At 49.6% G+C, this 20,702-nt stretch overlaps 1 pseudogene; it reads right to left on the reverse strand.

Moving 5' to 3' along the window:
* Positions 1-569: 569 nt before the first annotated feature.
* Positions 570-12,192, reverse strand: LOC125110953 (cytochrome P450 2J5-like; annotated as a pseudogene).
* Positions 12,193-20,702: the final 8,510 nt, after the last annotated feature.

Consider the following 20,702-nt stretch of genomic DNA (forward strand, 5'->3'; position numbering starts at 1 on the left):
TTGTAGCCTCTCTTACTTCTGGTGTCTGACCCCCTTGTGGCTGAATTCAGTATGGGGGCTTGCTGTAGGCTTCCTGATGGGAGGGGCTGATGCCTGCCCCCTGGTAGGTGGAGCTGATTCTAATCCCTCTGGTGGGTGGGGCTTAGTCTCTGGATGGAATTAGAGGCCTCTGTGTGCCTGAGGGGTATTTAGGTAGCCTGTTTACTGAGGGGCGAGGATGTGATCCCACCTGGATTGTTTGCTCTGGGGCTTCTCAGTGCTGACTAATGGGTGGGGCCAGATTCTCCCAAAATGGCCACCTCCAGAGAAAGGCAGCTGCTGAATATTCTCAAGAGCTTTTCCTTCAATGTCCTTCTCTCACAACAAGCCACATTCACCCCTGTTTTCCCAGGATGTCCTGCATTCAGGTTTGACCCAGATTCCTATGGAAACTGCTCTGCCCTGGGACCCAGTGCACGTGAAAGTCTGTGTGCTCCTTTTAAGAATGGGGTCTCATCTTTTAAGTAACAGAGAGGAGAAAGAAAGGTAAGACATTTCTTTCTTAGAAATCAGATTTATTAAGACAGGATTTATACACAGTAACATCACACAGTTCAACGATTTTCGACACATAGTTGTGTAACCATCACCACAATCAAGATAAAGAACATTTCCATCACCCTAGAAAATTCCCTGGCGTCCCTTTACCGTCAACCCATAACGCTACTCCCTTGTCACCCACTTAATGTTTTCTATCCAACAAGCTCTGCCTTTTCAAGAATATCATAGAAATGGAATCACACAGTATATTTTGTTAGGAACATGTATTCTCATTTCTTTTGGTTAAATACCTAGGAGTGAGAAATCTGGATTATATGGTATAATATTTAATTGTACCAGGAACTGTCACACTGTTTTCCAATGTGGTTGTACCATTTTACATTCCCATCCAGGAACTGGAATGCTCAGAGCTTTGCTTTCAGCAATTCTGATAGGTATGTAGTGGCATCTCGTTTTGATTTTAATTTGCATCTCCTTAATACAAGTTATTCTTTTTTAATAAACAGGTCTTGTTTGGAGACACAGTGTTTTAAAACTTGAGGCATCCTAGGTTGCTGGCTTTGCCTGACACACGGAGATCCTTCCCTGTCCTGCGCCTGTAGGGACCTGTACTTCATCCTTTTGGTCAGGAGAGGGCAGGAGAGAACAGAAAATAAGCTGCCCAGTTTCCAGGCCATGGAGCACGGGCATCCATAGTTTTTGGATGCATTACTGTGTTTAAGGTTTTTCTTAAATGCCTCTGCCTCTGAACTTACTCAGCTGATACCTTGTGAGGCTTGACTCCCCAAATTAATCTTGTGAAATGATTCAAGGCCAAACCTCTAAATGAACCTTGTAAAATCTTTCCCTGCCAAAGCATGACTAACTTAAGAACTACGCTATGAAAATTGAGCCACTTTGTAGAATTCTTAAGTCTAATCTCCAGTGCCACTCGTCAGAGCTTGTGTTAGGGGGAACCACAGGCAGCTGAGCTGGTGAACCCTTATTCCCCATAACTGTGCGGGTGCCGAGAGAAACTCAGGAAGGATGTTGTGGGGGACAGGTCTCCAGACGCCCCAGCTGGCTAGAGACCCTCCTCTCTAGGACCTGAGTTGTAGCAGTTCAGATGGGGCACAGCAAAGATCTTCTGGGGCTGGGGCTGCCGAGTACCCCCAAAGATGTACTCTAGCCTGAGCCCTGGGCTTCCTTCTGGCAATTGGAACCGAAAGGTCCTGAGAGGGTGGCAAACATCAGGAAGAGCTCCATCTGAGCCAACTGGTCCCCTAGGCATACCCGATGCCCTGGAAGCAGAAGGAAAGGTCAGAAATCGGCAGCTGTCCTTGCACCTGTCCCATCACATCTGCCACCCAGTGCTGTGCCCAGTACCTGCAGAGAATGGCGGGAGGTCTCATTGACCAGAAAGTTTCCATTCTTGTCCAGGAAGTGGCCAGGGTTGAACTGTCGGGGGGTCTCCCAACACTGGGGGTCATAGAGCACAGAGACCAGGTTGAGCAAGATGATGGTGCCCTGCAAGGGGAGCTGGTGTGGCTCAGGGAGCTCAGCAGGCCCTGATGCTGGGCTGATGTGAGCTCAGAGATCATCAGTTGTGCAGGGGAGAGTCACCTGGGAGGACTTGGGGAGACTCAGCCGACAGGCCCTCACATCAGCAAAGCTGCCGGGCTAAGGAGCACCATCTCCATTTTAAAGACTATGACCCCGGCTAGAGGCATAGCTGCTGCCTCCAAAGAAGAGGCCCATGGCTGTTGGGCCTGACTGGAGGGGACCAAGGCAACAAACACTAGTGGTGTGTGCGTGTGTGTGTGTGTGAGAGAGAGAGAGAGAGAGAGAGATAGAGAGACAAAGAAACAGAGGATAAATGGAAAGACAGACAAAGAGAAAGACTAAGTAATGAGGCAGAGAGAAGGAGAAGAGACAGAAAGCTTTACTCTTCAGAATAGGGAGAGGGGAGGGTGCCCTCTAACCCTAATCCTAACCCTAGCCTCTCTCTACCTCAAAGGAGTGACTGGAAAAGGAATCAGCCTGATCGATGGGAGAAGAAAGGAGCCAAAGGCTCCCGTCGGTGACTTCCGCTCCTTACCCCACGGGCCCGGGGCTGACAGGGAGGCCAAAGCAGAGCCATGATGGGGTTGGCTGAGGACCCAGCACTTGGCTCCTGTAGCTCCAGGGGTTCTGAGGAAGGCTCCCTATCCCATGGCTTATTAACCAAACACCAGAGAATTCAATGGTCAGCCCTGTGGGGGCTAGAGTATTGGCCACAGGATTCTTGGTCTTGACAAAGACACCTTGAAATTAAAAACAAAAAACTCGGAGTTCCCACTGTGACGCAGTGAAAACAGATCTGACTAGTATCCATGAGGACTCAGGTTTGATCCCTGGCCTCACTCAGTGGGTTAAGGATCTGGTGTTGCTGTGAGCTGTGGTGTAGATCACAGACGCAGCTCGGATCCTGCATTGCTGTGGCTGCTGCGCAGGCTGGCAGCTATAGCTCTGATTTGACCCCTAGCCTGGGAACTTCCATATGCTGCAGGTGTGGCCCTAAAAAGACCCAAAAATAAATAAATAAATAAATAAATTAATTAATTAATTAATTAAATAAAAACAAAAAACTCAGTAGAGTTTGAAGGATGCACACCAAACTGAAGCTAGTAAAGAATGTAGAAATTCAGACATTATAACTATTTTCAGAAAGCATTTTTTTTGGGGGGGGGGTTAGGGCCGTACAGCATATGGAAGTTCCCAGGTTAAGGGTTAAATTGGAGCTATAGCTACTGGGCTGTGCCACAGCCACAGCAACGCCAAATCCAAGCCACATCTGCGACATACACCACAGCTCACAGCAACGCCAGGTCCTTAACCCACTGAGTGAGGCCAGGGATCGAACTTGCTTCCTCATGGATCCTAGTCAGATTCGTTTCTGCTGTGCCATGATGGGAACTCCCAGAAGGCACTTTCTTTTAGTTGTTCTCCCGAAGGTTTAAGGGAGCGCCTGACCCTAGTCATCCAGCCCCATAGGCAATGCCAGTCTTTAAACCGCTGAGCCACAGAGGAACTACCACAACAGTTCTTAATAATCACCTGCAGATGCAGAGGCTCCTAGCAGGACACTCTTTTCCCTCCATAATTATTTATATCCTGTTCTGGGTGATGTTCTGGATTCCTTGCAAAGTGACTGAGTAATCTTACTCTGTAGAACAGACTCAGACCATAGCCCACCCAGTACACAAAAAAGGACAACCCTCCTTTTCCTCCAAATTAAGAGCCATCTGCCTTCTCGGTACCTCCTGGGGACTCTGTCCCAGCTTCTTCCCAGTAAATGGCAGTTTGGGATTTACAATCAAATAGAATGTCTGAGGAGAGACAGGCTTGATATGCCACCTCTATACTTGGGACCACTGCTGTTATCACTGTCGCTCCACCAATGCAATGGTTGAGAACAATTTAGGAATCTCTGTAACATTTAATGATCTACTGTCAAGCTTTGATTCTATTTTCAGGAGACATCTCTCACCCAAGTTGGAAAAGCTCAGTATTGATTCCAGGCTATTAATGGTTTCCTGGAGGACTTATGACAGAACAACGCCTTGAATCAAATAGGCAGGAATGTGCTATTAATAAGGAAACATCTAACCCCAAATGGTATAAAACAGAGCTAATCCGAATTCCCTCCTTTTAAACTTGACCTAATTTGGCATAACTTTTAAATAACCAGGACCTGAGCCTCCTACCAGGCTAACAGCAAAGTGAGTTGATGACATGGTCTTGTTCTCACATTCAAGGAGACATATGTCTAACCTAAGAGCTTGAAGGCCAAATACTGCGGAGGACAGTTCAGTGTCAGCCCATCTGGCAGACCAACAGACAATGCAAAACATCCCCACTCCACACGCTGGTTCATTTACTTTCCTAGAGAGGCATATCCGGAGCGATACAAATGGCAGGGAGTATGGCAGAAAAGAGCAAAAACTTTGGAATCAGAAGGACATGATCTGAAACCCAGTTATTTACTAATTGTGAGTTTGGGACATTTACCTGAGCTCTCTAAACTGAAAGTTTCCTATCTGTGAAAGAAAGAAAGAAAGAAAGAAAGAAAGAAAGAAAGAAAGAAAGAAAGAAAGAAAGAAAGAAAGAAAGAAAGAGAGAGAGAGAGAGAGAGAGAGAAAGAGAGAAAGAGAGAAAGAGAGAAAGAAAGAAAGAAAGAAAGAAAGAAAGAAAGAAAGAAAGAAAGGAAGGAAGGAGAAAGAAAAACAATAGCAAAAACATCTAAAAGACAGAGTTATTCTGAAGAAAAAATGAGAAAAAATGATTTTAAACTGATAAGAATTTAAGAATCACATCCTGCAGGGCTCTTGCAGTCAAGTCTGCCCTGAACCAGGGCTGTAAGAGTTGAACAAAGGTTCTCATGATGGAGAAAACTATGTCTCCATTCCTTCTTTCTCCATCATTTTCCTGGTGTACCACCTTGTACCACTGATGCTTCCACCAAGGACAGGCTGAAACATCAGTGCTGAGCCAAAGCCCCTTTCTGAGGAACGCTTGGGTTCTGGCCACCACCTCCACGCACAAGGCACCAAGATGAGCGACTCTGTTTCATCTTCATTAAAATGGAAACCTTGCCAGCCACACATCTGTGCTACATTTCCTTTAAAATGACTCCCTGCTCCCAAAATGATCCTTGATGCCTGGCGTTCAGTCCCCATCCCCTTGGGGGTAGGCTAAATCGTGACTCCCTTCTAGCAAGTAGAATATGGCAAAAGTGATGGACTATCACACCCGAGGTTAGGTACCAAAAGCCTGTAGTCTCTGTCTTGGGTGCCCTCTCACTCGCTCTCTAATGGAGGACAGCTGCCGTGTTTTGAGCTGCCACCTGGAGAGGTGCAAGTGTCGAGGAACTGAGGGCAGCCTCCAGCTAACAGCCCAGGAGCAACTGAATCCTGAAAACATCAATGAAAGTCCACTAACAGAGGTACCTCCCTCATGGAGCCTTCAGATGAGGCTGCAGCCAATAACTTGATCATAACCTCATGAGAGACCTTGAATCAGAGGCATCCAGCTAAACTGCACCTAGATCCCTGACCCACGGAAAGGCTGTTGTTGTAAGTGGCTAAGTTTGGGGGTGATTTTTTACATAGTAAGAGAGAGAGACTCATTCAATAAACATCTTTTATCTAGGATCTGCTGGCAGTCATTGTAAGGACCAAATGCTGTCCTAAGGGATACACAGCCCTTAGCACACAGAAAGGCTTGGCAGGGAGCAGGAATTACTGCTATCATCCAGTTTGTATTAGAAACCTACATGGAAACCTGTCTCAAGCTGAATCACCAGAGAGCGACAAAAGTCAACTCTGTTTTGTTCTTTGACTCCCTGCAGATATGAATTCAACTTCATATTAAACTTTTTGTTTTGCTTTTTAGGGCCACACTCGCAGCATATGGAGGTTCCCAGGCTAGGGGTCCAAACGGAGCTACAGCTGCTGGCCTACGCCACAGCCACAGCAATGCGGGATCCGAGCCAAGTCTGCGACCTACACCATAGCTCACAGCAACGCTAGATCCTTAACCCACTGAGTGAGGCCAGGGATTGACCTGAAACCTCATGGTTCCTATTCAGGTTCATTTCTGCTGTGCCACAATGGGAACTCCCATATTAAAACTTTAATTTCTCTTTTTCTTCTTTTTATGGCCACACCTGCAGCATATGGAAGTCCCCAGGCTAGGAGTCGAATCAAAGGTGCAGCTGCCTACTCCACAGCCACAGCAACACTGGATCTGAGTCACATCTGTGACCTACACCACAGCTTTCAGCAACACCAGTTCCTTAACCCACTGAGCGAGGCCAGAGATTGAACCCGCATCCTCATGGACACTGTGACAGGTTCTTAACCTGCTGAGCCACAACAGGAACTCCTAAACTTGTAATCTCTTAAAAGGAGTTGAGATAAGAAGCAGCTACCATTTGGAAGAATATTTCTGTATCTTTAAAAAAACTCCTACTTAAGGCACCACCCAATACATCGTCCCAGTATGAGAGTTCGTATTGTGGCTCAGTGGGTTAAGAACACAACTAGTATCCATAAGGATTTGGGTTCAATCTCTGACCTCGTTCATTAGGTTAAGGATCTGGTGTTGCCCCAAGCTGCAGTATAGGTCACAGATACAGCTTGGATCCTGTGTTGCCGTGGCTGTGGCATAGGCTGGCAGGTGCAGCTCTGATTTGACATTAGCCCGCCCAGGGAACGTCCATATGCCACAGGTGTGGCCCTAAAAAAGGAGGGGTGTGTTATGAATGATGATCTTCATAATAACTTTTTGGAGGGTGATAAACCAAAGCTTTCCTGTTACAGGAGCATGCTTCCTTTTATTATATAAGGAGAGTCAACTAATTGGGATTTCCTTTTTTGCCTTGATTCCAGGGAAGCTCAGACTTAAGTTTTTTGATATATATATACAGTAGCTATTCTTTTTTATTTTTTTAGGGCCACACCTGCGGCATATGGAGGTTCCCAGGCTAGGGGTCAAATCGGAGCTACAGCCACCAGCCTATGCCATAGCCACAGCCACACAGGATCCAAGCTTTGTCTTTGACCTAAGCCACAGCTCATGGCAATGCCGGATCCTTAACCCACTAAGCGAGGCCAGGGATTGAACCTGCAAACTCATGGTTACTAGTCAGATTCATTTCTACTGTGCCTCAATGGGAACTCCTATACAGTTGCTATTCTTGACCTAAATAGTTGCATTTAACTTTATTCTGCTATATCTCCTCATTTGGTATTTGTTCTGTTAACCTTGGTATAAAATGAAAGGAGCAAGATGCATCCTACTAGAAATCAGTTCTAAGGATATGATACAAAATGCAGACAAAGCTTAAGGCACATAAATTGCAAAGAGCCTAAATATTCATCAGTAAGGGTTAAGAACTACAAAATATCAGTTTGGTGGCACATTATGCAGCCATTAAGAGTGATGTAGGAGTTCCCATCGTGGCTCAGTGGTTAATGAATCCGACTAGGAACCATGAAGTTGCGGGTTCAATCCCTGGCCTTGCTCAGTGGGTTAAGGATCCGGCGTTGCCATGAGCTGTGGTGTAGGTTGCAGACATGGCTTGGATCCTGCATTGCTCTGGCTCTGGCGTAGGCCGGCAGCTGTAGCTCCGACTGGACCCCTAGCCTGGGAACCTCCATATGCCACGGGTGTGGCCCTAGAAAAGGTAAAAAGACAAAAAAAAAGTGATGTAGAACAGTGATTTTCAAAATGTGGTCCCAGCACCACCTGGGAACTTGTTAGAACAGCAAATTCTCAGCCTCACTCCCACAATACTCTGGGAATGGAGCCCAGCAATGTCTGCTTAAGCAAGCCCTGCAGGTGATTCTGATGTATCCAGAAGTTTGAGAACCAGTAATGAGGAAGAATTAGAATAAGTTAAATGAAGGATTCAGAGTTATATATTCAGCATAATCACAGCTATGTAAAATATATGTGGACGAAGAGATTAGAAAGAGGTACATTAAATGTCTTCGGGGGTTACTTCTGAACAATAGAGAACATTTTAAAATGTCCCTAAATGAATAAAATTCTTTCACAATCATAACCCTCCCTCCAGAGTTCCATAGATAAAGATGGATGGATGGATGTATAATTGAGAGCAGACAGGCAGAAGCTGTAGCAGGTGGCTGTGCAGGGCAAGGGGGCTTTCTGCAGGGGTCACACTGGGGCCACCTACCTTGGGCACATGGTGCCCACGCACACAGGTGGAGGTCACGCACTGGCGCATGGGCACCTACGGTCACGACACTGCCAAGGCACGGGTGTAGGGCAGTCGCTCTTGGTCTTCGTAGCAGACGGCCTGGGAGGTGCCCAACACCATGTCCAGCTCCCGCTGCACCCTCTCTATGGGCAGTTCCATGTAGATCCAAGGAGGGCGCAGCAGCCCAGCCTCCCCACCGCGACCCACCATCTCCAACCCCACCCAGAGACAGCCGCTGAGCCTCACAGCTCCTCAGTCACCCCACTCCATTCAGCCACCCCTGGTCCCACAGTGACAGGCCCTCTCTGAGGTAGAGCTTGTGAACAAGATTTTGCAGGATTTTCTCCTCTCAGGGGGCGGGGGCGGGGGCGGGAGGACTTGAAGAAAGGGGACGGACCCAGATTTGATCACCCACTATGTGCCAGGTGTCCTATAGGGGAAGAATTGTCTCCATTTTACTGACAGGAAAACTGAGGCTGCAAATGGACAGGTGCTTTTGCCCAAGGTCACGAAACTAGTGGAACCAGGATTTGAACTTAGGGCATAGCCAGTTTGTCCCTGAGAGAACCCTAGCCACCTTTTTTCTTTTAGGTTGTGATCTTAATTGAACATTAACACAGGGCCTGGCACTTAGTAGGTGCTGAATCTTTACTGAATGAATGAAATACTGTCTCCCATTTCACACTGATTCTAACTGGTTGAATTACTTACCCAGGGTCACTCAGTAAGTAGCATGGTGGGAATAGAAGCCTCCCTGTCTGATTCAAAGCCACGAATGTTTCCTGTACCACAGCGGTGACAGCAGGACCCACTCTGGGGCCACAGATCAAAGACAGTGGTGGGGGCAGATGCCCTCAGCCCAGAAGCCCACAGCAGGGATAATGGGCAGAGGGCAATCAGCAAGGTGTAACCACAGCCCCCTTACCCTGGATGGCTCCGTGCTGGACCATGTAGATGAGGGCCCAGCATAGGGTGGTGGCCATGGTGTCAGTGCCTCCCAGAAACAGGTCGCTCACCACCTGGATCAGGTTTTCCTCATTGAACGTGGAGATAGGGTCGTCCGTGGCCTGGCAGGTGGGTGATGGGTGGTGGGGGAAGCAGCTCTGTGTCTGAAGCTCTCCCCTAACAGAGCCCTGCTGTCTCCCTGGGGGAGGCCTGGCCCGTCCCTAGACTTGGGGGCCCAAAACTCCTCTGGGATCAGACCCTCCGGAGGGCGTGGGTCCCAGTACTGTAGTAATTTTGGGGGCAGGTGGGACTGCGCTGGGGTGCTGGCCCTGACATCAGTCAGGTGCCCTGCTTCCCACCCTACCCACATCTGCAGGAGCCGGTACTGGCCTGGGAGAAGACAGAGATGAAAAGCCCCAAATGGCTGCTGTCTCAGCATGCTCTGAAAGCTCATAGATTGAGGCCAGGATGAGGAATGGAGGCCAAGCCCTTGAAACAAAGAGCAGCTGGCAAGACAGCACCCCCACCCACACCCCCCACCATCCCTTCCTCCCTCTGCAGCCGTTTCAGGCCCACCTCGTTGATCTGGGCCAGGTAGCAGCTGATGAAGTACTTGGGGGCCTCAGATGTCCTGAGTTTATGTCTGCTGATCTCCTGGCAGATATAGCCCCGCACAGCCTCCTAGTGCCTAAACATCTCCTGATGGGGGCCTGGGAGGCGGCGGAAGGCCCGGGGGAAAAGGTCGTACAGCTGTGGGGAAAGAGGCCCACCAGGGGGCTGCTCAGGTGCTGGCTCTGAGTCAGGGCAGCTGAGAACAGAGGTAGGGGCGCCAAAGCGTGCTGGGACCTCTGACCCAGGACCTCTGACCCAGGCATCCCAGGACCGCTTGTCATCTGGAGCCTGTCTACACTCCCAAAGTCATCTGGACAGAAATGGGAGCAGTGGTAGCAGAGATTGCATCCAGGTCCCAGATAGAGCTGTGCTTATGAGAATATAACCTCTTACTCCCTGGCCACACTTCCATGCTCCACCACAATAAAGGAAGTCTGATGCTGCGAATCGTTATTTTGCTGAGCAGAGGCTGCCTAAGGAACCCAAAATCAAGCCCTGTGGCCTTCCTCCTGCCTGCTTCCCATCCTCTCTGTTTGAGGTCCCTGCCTGCCCTGGGCCCCCAGCTGTCTACTGGCCCACAAGCCTGCCTCCCCAAGAGCGCCAAATGGTGCTGCCAATGGCCAGGCCAAAGTCAATGGCTTGAGTCAGTTCCTGGAGGAAGCTGTGGCCAAACACGAGGGCCCCAGTGACTCTGGCCATGGACCTGATGATGGGCACCTGAGGGTTGAAGGGTCTACCTGAGGGCAGAGGGCAGGACTTGGAGCAAGGATGCAAAAAGAGCACTGCCCTGAGCACTCATCCAGTCTGTGTGCAGTCGCTCACTGTCTCATTCATTCACTCAGCAAATGCTTACTGGGCTCCTTCTATGAGCCAGGCTCAGTGACAGGTGCTGGGTTTGCAGAGAGAGGCATGGGAGGCAGACACCACTTAAACACGCTAGAATCGGGGGCAGGTATGACCCGGCTGGGAACAAAGGGTAGGGACCAGGTGATGCCAGCTGGGTCTGAAAGGAGCAGTGTTTTCTCACAAGGGAGGGAAGGGGTGTGGATTAGGATGTTCCAGAGCGGGGATAGCATGTGCAAAGGGTCAGTGGTGTGAAAGCCCTGAGATGCTGGGGAAGACATTTCCCCAACTGCAGAAAAGGGCTTCGGGCTTCCTGGTGGACTGGATGTTCCTGTGCCTCTGTCCACGCACTTTATAGAAATTCCTCGATTTATCAATGAGCTCAGATCCCCTACTGAGCCCACGAAGGGGCCAGCTCTTTGCATAGACACCTCCCCCAAGGCTCAGTCCCTCTGCAGGAATATGTGTGTGTGTTGTGGGGGGAATAGGGTAGATCTGCCTCAGCAGCTCCTTACCCTGCTCCTGCTGGAAGGCCTCAGCCAGATCTGCTGCCTCTTCCTGCAGCTGCAGCTCCAGCGCCAGCTTGCCTAGGCCCAGTCCGCAAAGTGTCACCAAGCAGAAACATCTCTGCTGCCGCCACCTGTGCCCATTGCTGCAGATGATCCCTGGGCCCGGGTTGGGGGGACAGTGAGCAGCCTCTCCCAGCCTCCCAGGCCAAGACCCATTTGGCTCTCACCCACAGATCCTGGGATGCCCCCCAGCTCAGGCTGAGGCTCTGCCCTGACTGGCCCATGAGGGGCTCTTGGGGGTTGTGGGGTCCACGAGCCTGGTGCCGTCAAAGTGGGCTCAGCGATGCCCTCCTTCCAGGCTGCTAACCTGATTTTGCCTTTAAGAGTCCCCCCCAAAAAATGGAGGAGAAGGTTCAGAAGGGAAGGGAGGAGGGAACCTGGGAAGGAGGAAAGAGGAAGGGCATTTGCTGAGCCAGGTGCTGTACGTGGTGCTCTTGGGCTTACGGCTCACTGAACCTTCCCCGCATCCCTGGGAGGTGACAGCAGTCAGTGTCGCCATCCAGTAGCTTCCGTTGAGGGGCAGAGCCTGAGTAGAGGAGTACTTTGAGGGGCAGAGCTTGAGGCCTCCTCCCTGGGTACCAGGCAGCAGAGCTGAGACGTGACCCCCTTCCCATCCCCCTCCCTCCGCTGGCACATCTGTGCTGGAAGAGACCTGAGTCCTAGTGGCTTCCTCCCTGTTAACAATTCTGGGTCACCCAACTGGACCCCTGAGCACAGTCACCATCAAGTCACGGCGTCCCCAGCAGGGAGGGCAGCCTTACCTCTTTCTTGGAACAGATCCCTGAAGAGTGGGGTGAGGGGCCGGCCTGAGAACTGCTAGGAGTTGGAGACCAGGGCCTCCTTCACCACCCAGAAGCCGTTCAGCACCACCACCGGCATTGAGCCCACCCACATGGTGAGCATGTTACCGTGAGTGTGGGCCAGCTGCAGAGAGACCATTCCACGGCTGCAGAGAAAGCTCAGTTTGCCCCCCTCCCCGGCCCCTTCCTCCTGGCACAGATCCCCTGCCTTCTAGCACCCAGTACTCAGGGCAGGTGCATTCTCTGGGCACCTGCCACCCCTTCTCAGACGAGCCAAACCCCTGATACCCACAGCTAGCACTGGTGCCAGCACGGATCGCCGGCTCTGTGTGCACTTGTCAGGGCCCAGCACTCACACGGCCTCTGGTTTGGACCCTAGGGGTCCTGAGAGGTGGGTATGTTCTACCCATTTTACAGAGGATATTAAATTATAACTACACTTTCTGCAGGGATTAGTGTCCAGTGTGGCCTCTACATGTGTTACTTTAGCCCACCCTCAGTATAAGCATGGAGTAGGTATCGTTACCTCTATTTTATGAAAATGGAGGCCAAAAAGAGTAGCAGAAGCCCAGGGCCTCCAACCCAAATCTTTGGACTCTCAATGCAAGTCTGAGATCATGGTCATCTAGTATCTTCTACCAGAATTTGTAGTATTTTTTTCTTCTTTTTTTTTTTTTGCCTTTTCTAGGGCTGCACCCATGACATATAGAGGTTCCCAGGCTAGGGGTCCAATCGGAGCTGTAGCCGCCAGCCTACGCCAGAGCCACAGCAACGTGGGATCTGAGCCGCGTCTGCTACCTGCACCATAGTTCACAGCAACGCCGGATCCTTAACCCACTCAGCAAGGCCAGGGATATTGAACCCGCAACCTCATGGTTCCTAGTCGGATTCGTTAACCACTGAGCCACGACAGGAACCCCCTCAACCAGAATTTTTAAAAACACTTAGTAACCATTGATGAGAGCTGAGTGCAGACATGTGGAAGGAAATTGTCTCCTGCCCTCCAGTTCTCAGCAATAATTCAGTTCTGGCCTGGATTTCAACCCCCACCCTGAGTGCAACAGGAGTCCTCCCATTGGTAGGATCCACCCACCCTAGAAGAAGGCTGCATGCAGTCGTGTTATTTGAGTATACCCTCGGGGGTCCCATTCTCCCCACTGCCCATCCCAAGTGGCTTTTCTAAAGGTTTCTTTCCGGAGTTCCTGCTGTAGTGCTGTGGGTCGAGAATCCAATTGCAGTGGCTCAGGTAGCTGCAGAGGCATGGGTTCAATCCTGGCCTGGCACAGTGGGTAAAAGGATCAGTGTTGCCACAGCTGTGGCTCAGATTCAATCCCTGGCCTGGGAACTTCCATATACCGCAGGTGCAGCCCTTAAAAAAAGAAAGAATTTCTTTCCAGCCACATACAGTGCTCTCCTGGAGCAAATTCTTGTTTAAATAGTTTTCTCCATCATGTTACACTGGCAGGGGACCTTTGCCTCAGGACCCTCTTGGGTGAGCTCTCTGCAAAGTCTTTCCAGTCAGTGTTTGCAATCCCCCAGCAAATCTGCTTCCAACAGAGGAGGAAACTGAGGCTCGAGGCCATACAGGGAGCAAGTGACAGGAGCAGGATTCACCCCCATGTCTGAGCCCAGTTCTCTGCTTTCAATGTCCCTGGACTGGGAGGAGTGTTTGTCTGCCCTCCCCCTTGGGAGGGTCTTCTCTTCAGGATGGGCTCCCTACCTGGAGCAGCGGCTCCGGGTGCAGTTGAAAGCTTAGTTGCCACAGGTTTCTGAGGATGGGGAAGGGGAAGGGACCTAGAGGAAGGTGGCTCCTTTCCCAGTAGATGGTGCCAAGTTTCAGGAGTAGAAAGGAGATGGCCAGTAAAGCCAGCTGAGCTGGGAGAACATCTCGGGTCTTTACCTCCAGTGTGGTCCAGCCTTCTCTCCAGCCCTCCCTGGCCACTCTCCTCTCTCCCGCCTGTCCTCCTCTTTTATGCCAGTGCTCTCAGGCAGTGTCATGGAGGGAAGCAATCCCAGGAGTCTTCACAATGGAGTAAATCCATTTGGTCACACCAGGCACACCCTGGGCCTGCGACTCAGAAGGGCCACAGGGCTCCGGCCTGGGACAGGTTGGGACACATTCACTCCACAGCAGCCTCACCTCTGGCCCATGGAGTTCAGCCCTGGTCGGGGTCTTCTCAGCCTCTGCCTGGGAGTCTCAGCCACTGCCTGGGTCAGCTCAGGGAGGGACGGCGCAGCTCCTGGCAGTGGCATCATCTCCTCTTGGGATCTGCTATTCCAGTTTAGCATGATGAAAACTGGGCTCGTCTTTCTTGATCCTTTCTGCCCAGACACAAAGCAGCCTTTCCCGAGCCCTCACCAGCCCCTCAGTCACCTCCATCCCACCTCCAGCCTCTGATCAGCTCGGACTTTTCACCTGCCCAGGGTCCCTGTGCTTGTCAGTTGTCCAGTCCTGTAGCCTTTGCTTTCCTTTTTTTTTTTTTTTTTGTCTTTTTCTAGGGCCACACCCGCAGCATATGTAGGTTCCCAGGCTAGGGGTTGAATCGGAGCTAGCTGCCACCCTACGCCACAGCCACAGCAATGCCAGATCCGAGCCATGTCTGCGAGCTACACCACAGCTCACGGCAACACCAGATCCTTAACCCACTGAGCGAGGCCAGGGATCAAACCCGCAACCTCATGGTTCCTAGTCGGATTCGTTAACTGCTGAGCCACAATGGGAACTCCTGTAGCCTTTGCTTTTATCTCAGCTGTCCTGCAGCCAGGCTACTGGGTCTAAATCCTCGTTCTCTCCTTGTTAGTTGAGGATTTGGGGCAAGTTATTCAGCCTCCCCCTGCCTTGGTTTTCTCATTTGTACAATGGAGAGGAAAATTCTAGCCACCATCTCATAGAGTTGTACCAGCTGTGGCAGGAGGAACACTCAAGTTGAGTAAATTGGAGATAGTTTAATAAAGAGATCTACAAAGGTGTGTGGACAGGGTTTAGGGGAACCACAAGGCACAATGCAGGGCGGTGGGGACCCCTGCCCACTTGAGGCTTAAAGAGGGCAGGGACATTGTCTAATGGGCACAGAGATTCAGTTGAGGAAGATGAAAAAGTTCTGGAGATGGGTGGTGTGATGGCTGCCCAACAATGTAAATGCACTCAATGGCGCTGAACTGTACACTTTAAAATGGTAAGCTTTGTGTTGTGCATATTTCCCCACATTTTTTTAACAATGATTTTTATTTTTATTTTTTATTTTATTTTTTGAATTTTCTAGGTCCACACCTGCGGCATATGGAGGTTCCCAGGCTAGGGGTCTAATCGTAGATGTTGCTGCTGGCCTACACCACAGCCACAGTAACGTCAGATCCAAGCCATGTCTGTGACCTACACTGCAGCTCACAGCAACGCCGGGTCCTTACCCCACTGAGAAAGGCCAGGGATCAAACCCGCAACCTCATGGTTCCTAGTCAGATTCATTTCCACTGCACCAAGACGGGAACTCCTGATTTTTATTTTTCCATTATAGCTGGTTTACCATGTTCTGTCAATTTTCTACTGTACAGCAAGGTGACCCAGTTATACATTCATGTATGCATTCTTTTTTCTCACATTATCATGCTCCATCATAAGTGACTAAATATAGTTCCCAGGGCTACACAGCAGGATCTTATTGCTTATGCATTCCAAAGACAATAGTTTGCATCTATTAACCCCAAATTCCCAATCCATCCTACTCCCAGCCCCTCCCCCTTGGCAACTACAAGTTTGTTCTCCATGTCCATGATTTTCTTTTCTGTGGAAAAGTTCATTTGTGCTGTATTTCCCAAATTTTTTTTTTTCTTTTTGGTCTTTTTGCTATTTCTTTGGGCCGCTCCCACGGCATATGGAGGTTCCCAGGCTAGGGGTCCAATTGGAGCTGTAGCCGCAGGCCTACGCCAGAGCCACAGCAACGCGGGATCCGAGCCACGTCTGCAACCTACACCACAGCTCACGGCAACGCTGGATCGTTAACCCACTGAGCAAGGGCAGGGACCGAACCCGCAACCTCATGGTTCCTAGTCGGATTCGTTAACCACTGCGCCATGACGGGAACTCCCACATTTTTTTTTTTTTGAAAAGGCACAGAGACATCAATAGAGCCGGGAGCTCCTAGTTTAATGGACACCAAATAGCAGCTCTTGGTGGGCCATTGACAAGAGCCCTGGCCCTCAGTAGTGGAATGCAGCTGGTTTATGGCACTCCTGCAGGAAATAAATACCCTCTCCTCCCTCTGCTCCATTCTCTCCTTCTCTCTCTCTTTTTTTTCTTTTTTGCTCTGCTCAAGGCATGCAGAAGTTCCTGGGACAGGGATCAAACCCAGGCCACAGCAGAAACCCAAGCCACCCAGTAACAATGCCAGATTCTTAACTCTCTGAGCCACCAGAGAACTCCCTGCTCCATCCTCTGATGTTTGGAATGTAATGTTACCTCCCTTTGGTCAAATCCATTGAGAAGCTGAAGGACAAGAAATCAGGTAGAAAATGTAAAACAGTGCAATTGCTTTGGAAACAATCTAGTGGTTCCTCAAATAGTTAATCATAAAGTCACCATATGATCCAGCACTTCCAGTCCTAGGTATATACTCAAGAGAAAAGAAAACAGATATTCACACCAAAATGTGTACGCAAGTGTTCACAGCAGCATCATCCATAAAGGTCAAAAGGTGGAACCAATCCAAATGTCCACCTATGGATGAGTGGGTAAATAAAATTCGGTATAACCATACGGTAGAATATTATTTGGCAACAAAAAGTACTGATACATGCTATAACATGGATGAATACTGAAAACTTTATGTAAATTGAAAGAAGCCAGACACAAGGGATATATTGCATGATTCCATTTATATGAAATGTACAGAACAGGCAAATCTAAGAGTTTCCATTGTGGCTCAGCGCGTTAAGAATGCAACTAATATCCATGAGGATGTGGGTTTGGTCCCTGGCCTCACTCAGTGGGTTAAGGATCCAGCATTGCCAAGTCGCAGATGTGTCTTAGATCCAGGGTTGTTGTGGCTGTGGCGTAGGCTGGCAGCTACAGCTCTGATTAGACTTCTAGCCTGGGAACTTCCACATGCTGCAGGCGAGGCTGTAAAAAGAAAAAGAAAAAGGCATATCTATGGAGACAGAAAATACCTTAATGGTTGCCTAGGACTAAAGAGAATCGGGGGGCGGGGGGTGAATTAGGGGGTGATGTGTAACAGGGTATCTTTTAGGGGCAATGAAATGTTCTAAAATTGATTTTGGTGGTGGATGCGCAATCCATGAATATACAAAAAATCATTGAATTGTACACGGGTGAATTGCTTTCTATGTAAATACCAATAAAGCTGTGTGTTTCCCAACAAAGCTTTGTGTGTGGGTGGGGAGAGGGCGAGTCGTCCATTCTTTTCAGCAATCTTCAATACAGTGGTTCCCAGACTTCCCTCTACTTGTGGAAACCCAGCACCAACCCCTCCATCAACACAGGCAGTGTCTCCTCAGGTCTATGCCTTCGTTCATGCAGTTCCCTCTGCACGGAGGGCCTTCCCCACGTCTCCTTCTCTAGAAGTTCCGTCTATCTTCAAGGCCTACTTCACGTGGATGTGATAACAAGGATGCTCCTCTCACAGGGATGTTGGGAGGATGAGCTGAGACAATGGGAAATGAAAGTGTTTGTGGGTAACACATCCGTTGGTACAAATGCTATTATTGCTGCAATTTCCACAAACCTGCTTGCTGCCTTCTGCTTTTTACAAGTTGCCTTCCCCTCTCCCGTAAGCCATGTTCCTTCTTCCTCGAATTGTCTCATAAGAGACTGCACTTCTCTAAATGCTTCCCTAGCCAACCCCACCAGTCTCTACCCACTACCTCCAAACACCTCAACCATCTGCCATGTGGTTCTTGACTTGTTCTGGCTTGACTCTTTGGCTCTGTTACCTATGTGGGTGTCCACTCCATCCTTTCCACAATACGAAAAAGTCCTAAGGGCAGGTGACACGTCTCCTTTACTTTTGGTTTTTCTGACAGTGTCACCTGATGGCTTGAAGTCCCAAGTTGCCTCTGAGTGATCCGGACTCACTGACACAAGGACCTGGTGGGCCCCAAGGCCAGTCCCACGTTCTTCTGTGTGAGCACAGCAGTGACCCCTGAATGAGAGCTCCTTCATGGCGGTCTTTCCACACAGTCTAGACTTCTGTTTTACTGCCTTCTCTCTCCACTAGAGTGTGCAGACCTTGGAATATCTCATATGTAACCCAGTATATCATTCCAGCCTTTGAGTTCTTTCGGATGGTATTGGCGGTTTGGGTGTATGAGAACGGTGTTTGGGGGTGGCTGGGCTGGGTGGTGCTGGTGATAGAGGCTTTTGCATATAGATGAAGCTGGTTGGGCAGTGGCTGTGATAGTGGTTTTGGAGATGGTGGTAGGATAGAAGGATGAATCTGTCATCTATCTTGTGGCCAACGGACCACATTCCATTCAGGTCCAGTTATCATCTGAGTATCTTGGCCAGGAATGTTTCTTAGAGCCTCCTCAAAGTCAGATACAGCATTTGAAGCCTTTACTTTAAGACACAGAAAGGTATTACTCTAGTGGGAGACTTGCCTGGTTAACATTCCTGTGTGTTCAACTTTGTCAAACTTCCTCCCCTCCTGAGGTGGGATGCGGCTCCTGGAACAGACATACCCAGCACACAGGGCCAGACTGCCATCGGATTCCAGGGATGGCAGGTCCAGGACCTGGAATGGAGGCCCAGGGCATTAGCCCCTTCCTCATAGCTTTGCCAAGGCCTTCAGTGTTGGATTATGAGGTGTGGGCTCCCCAGTAAGATGGTGGAGGTGGGCCACAAAGGTCCCACTTAGAAGGAAGTCCCCATGCAGAGTATGTGTGACCCCGAAGTAGCCCATCCTCACCCTCATATCTGGTCTCCTTATGATTCCAACCACCATTGGCACCCAAGCCATGGGGCTCCCTGTTTCCTCTTTATTATTATTATTTTTTTAAGGCTGCAAGTGCAGCATATGGAAGTTCCCAGGCTAGGGGTCAAATCGGAGCTACAGCTGCCCGCCTACACCACAGTCACAGCCACACCAGATCCAGGTCACCTCTGAGACCTACACCACAGCTCATGGCAATGCCCAATCCTTAACCTACTGAGCGAGGCCAGAGATCAAACCTGCATCCTCAGGGATACTAGTTGGGTTTGTTACCACTGAGCCATGATGGGAACACCTCTTTGTTTCCTTTTTAGAATTCTAGGCCAAAAGGGGTCAAAATTCAGACCCCATCTCCTGTTCCTCTAGGAACAACTCAAATCATCTAAAGACATCTTGGCTGATGTTGGAGACATGGCTCAGATCTTCAGTGTCGAAAAATGAGACACATGAACACGGGGAGATCTCAACAAGGCTCTTTACTTCTGCAGAAGGGCGCAGGTACTACAAAAAGGGCGTGCGCCAAACAAAGTACCCTCCGCTATTTATCCCTAACGCAGGTGATGCACCTGTCCCCTTCCCATTGGTCAGGTTAGAGCACATATTCTTCCCGGTTGGCTAATTTGAAACAAATTGTTACTGGGAGAAGAGGGAAAGACAGGGGCGGGGTGGGGGGGGGGGGTGTCGCAGGAAGGCATTTCAGCAAAATGGAGTAACCAAGATTTCCTTTGATAGAAAAGACGTTATCGGAGTTCCCGTCGTGGCACGGATTCGTGGTTAACGAATCCGACTAGGAACCATGAGGTGGCGGGTTTGGTCCCTGCCCTTGCTCAGTGGGTTAGCGATCCAGCGTTGCCGTGAGCTGTGGTGTAGGTTGCAGACGCGGCTCGGATCCCGCGTTGCTGTGGCTCTGGTATAGGCCGGTGGCTACAGCTCCGATTGGACCCCTAGCCTGGGAACCTCCATATGCCGTGGGAGCGGCCCAAAGAAATAGCAAAAAGACAAAAAAAAGAAAAGAAAAGACATTATGTTACTTTCCACACTGAGCATCTTCCTTGAGTGAAGTATTTGCCCATCACATTTCTAAACCAATCATTTCTACAATGCTGTGAAGGATGTTACTGTAAGCAGATAAGGTAGGGGACTCCAGAGAAAGAAAACCAGCATGGCTTTCTTTTTCTTTTTCTTTTTCTTTCTTTCCTTTTTTTTTTTTTTTTTGTCTTTTTGCCATTTCTTGGGCCACTCCCGCGGAATATGGAGATTCCCAGGCTAGGGGTCGAATCAGAGCTGTAGCCACCAGCCTATACCACAGCTATAGCAACGCGGGATCCGAGCCACATCTGCAACCTACACCACAGCTCACGGCAATGCCAGATCCTTAACCCCCTGAGCGAGGCCAGGGATCGAACCCGCAACCTCATGGTTCTTAGTCAGATTCGTTAACCACTGTTAACTCCCAGCATGGCTTTCTTGACACAAGAGAAGCCACTTTGACCTAAGCCATCTTGTGATCTAAGCCTGACCACAATGCTTGCCCATAAACAGGTCTCAGTAATTAATGATCTCAAGTAAACAAAGAATGCAGAAACAAGTGAGTTATCAGGCAAGATAAGTAAAAAGCGCGAAGATAATATGTCAGTTGTAAAGTCTCCCAGTTCTAGTTCAGGGATAAAGATAAGCCTGAAGTGCTCAACCACCAGATCCACTG

The sequence above is a fragment of the Phacochoerus africanus genome, chromosome 1 (genome assembly GCF_016906955.1).
Source record: "Phacochoerus africanus isolate WHEZ1 chromosome 1, ROS_Pafr_v1, whole genome shotgun sequence".
In the NCBI taxonomy this organism is placed as follows: domain Eukaryota; kingdom Metazoa; phylum Chordata; class Mammalia; order Artiodactyla; family Suidae; genus Phacochoerus; species Phacochoerus africanus.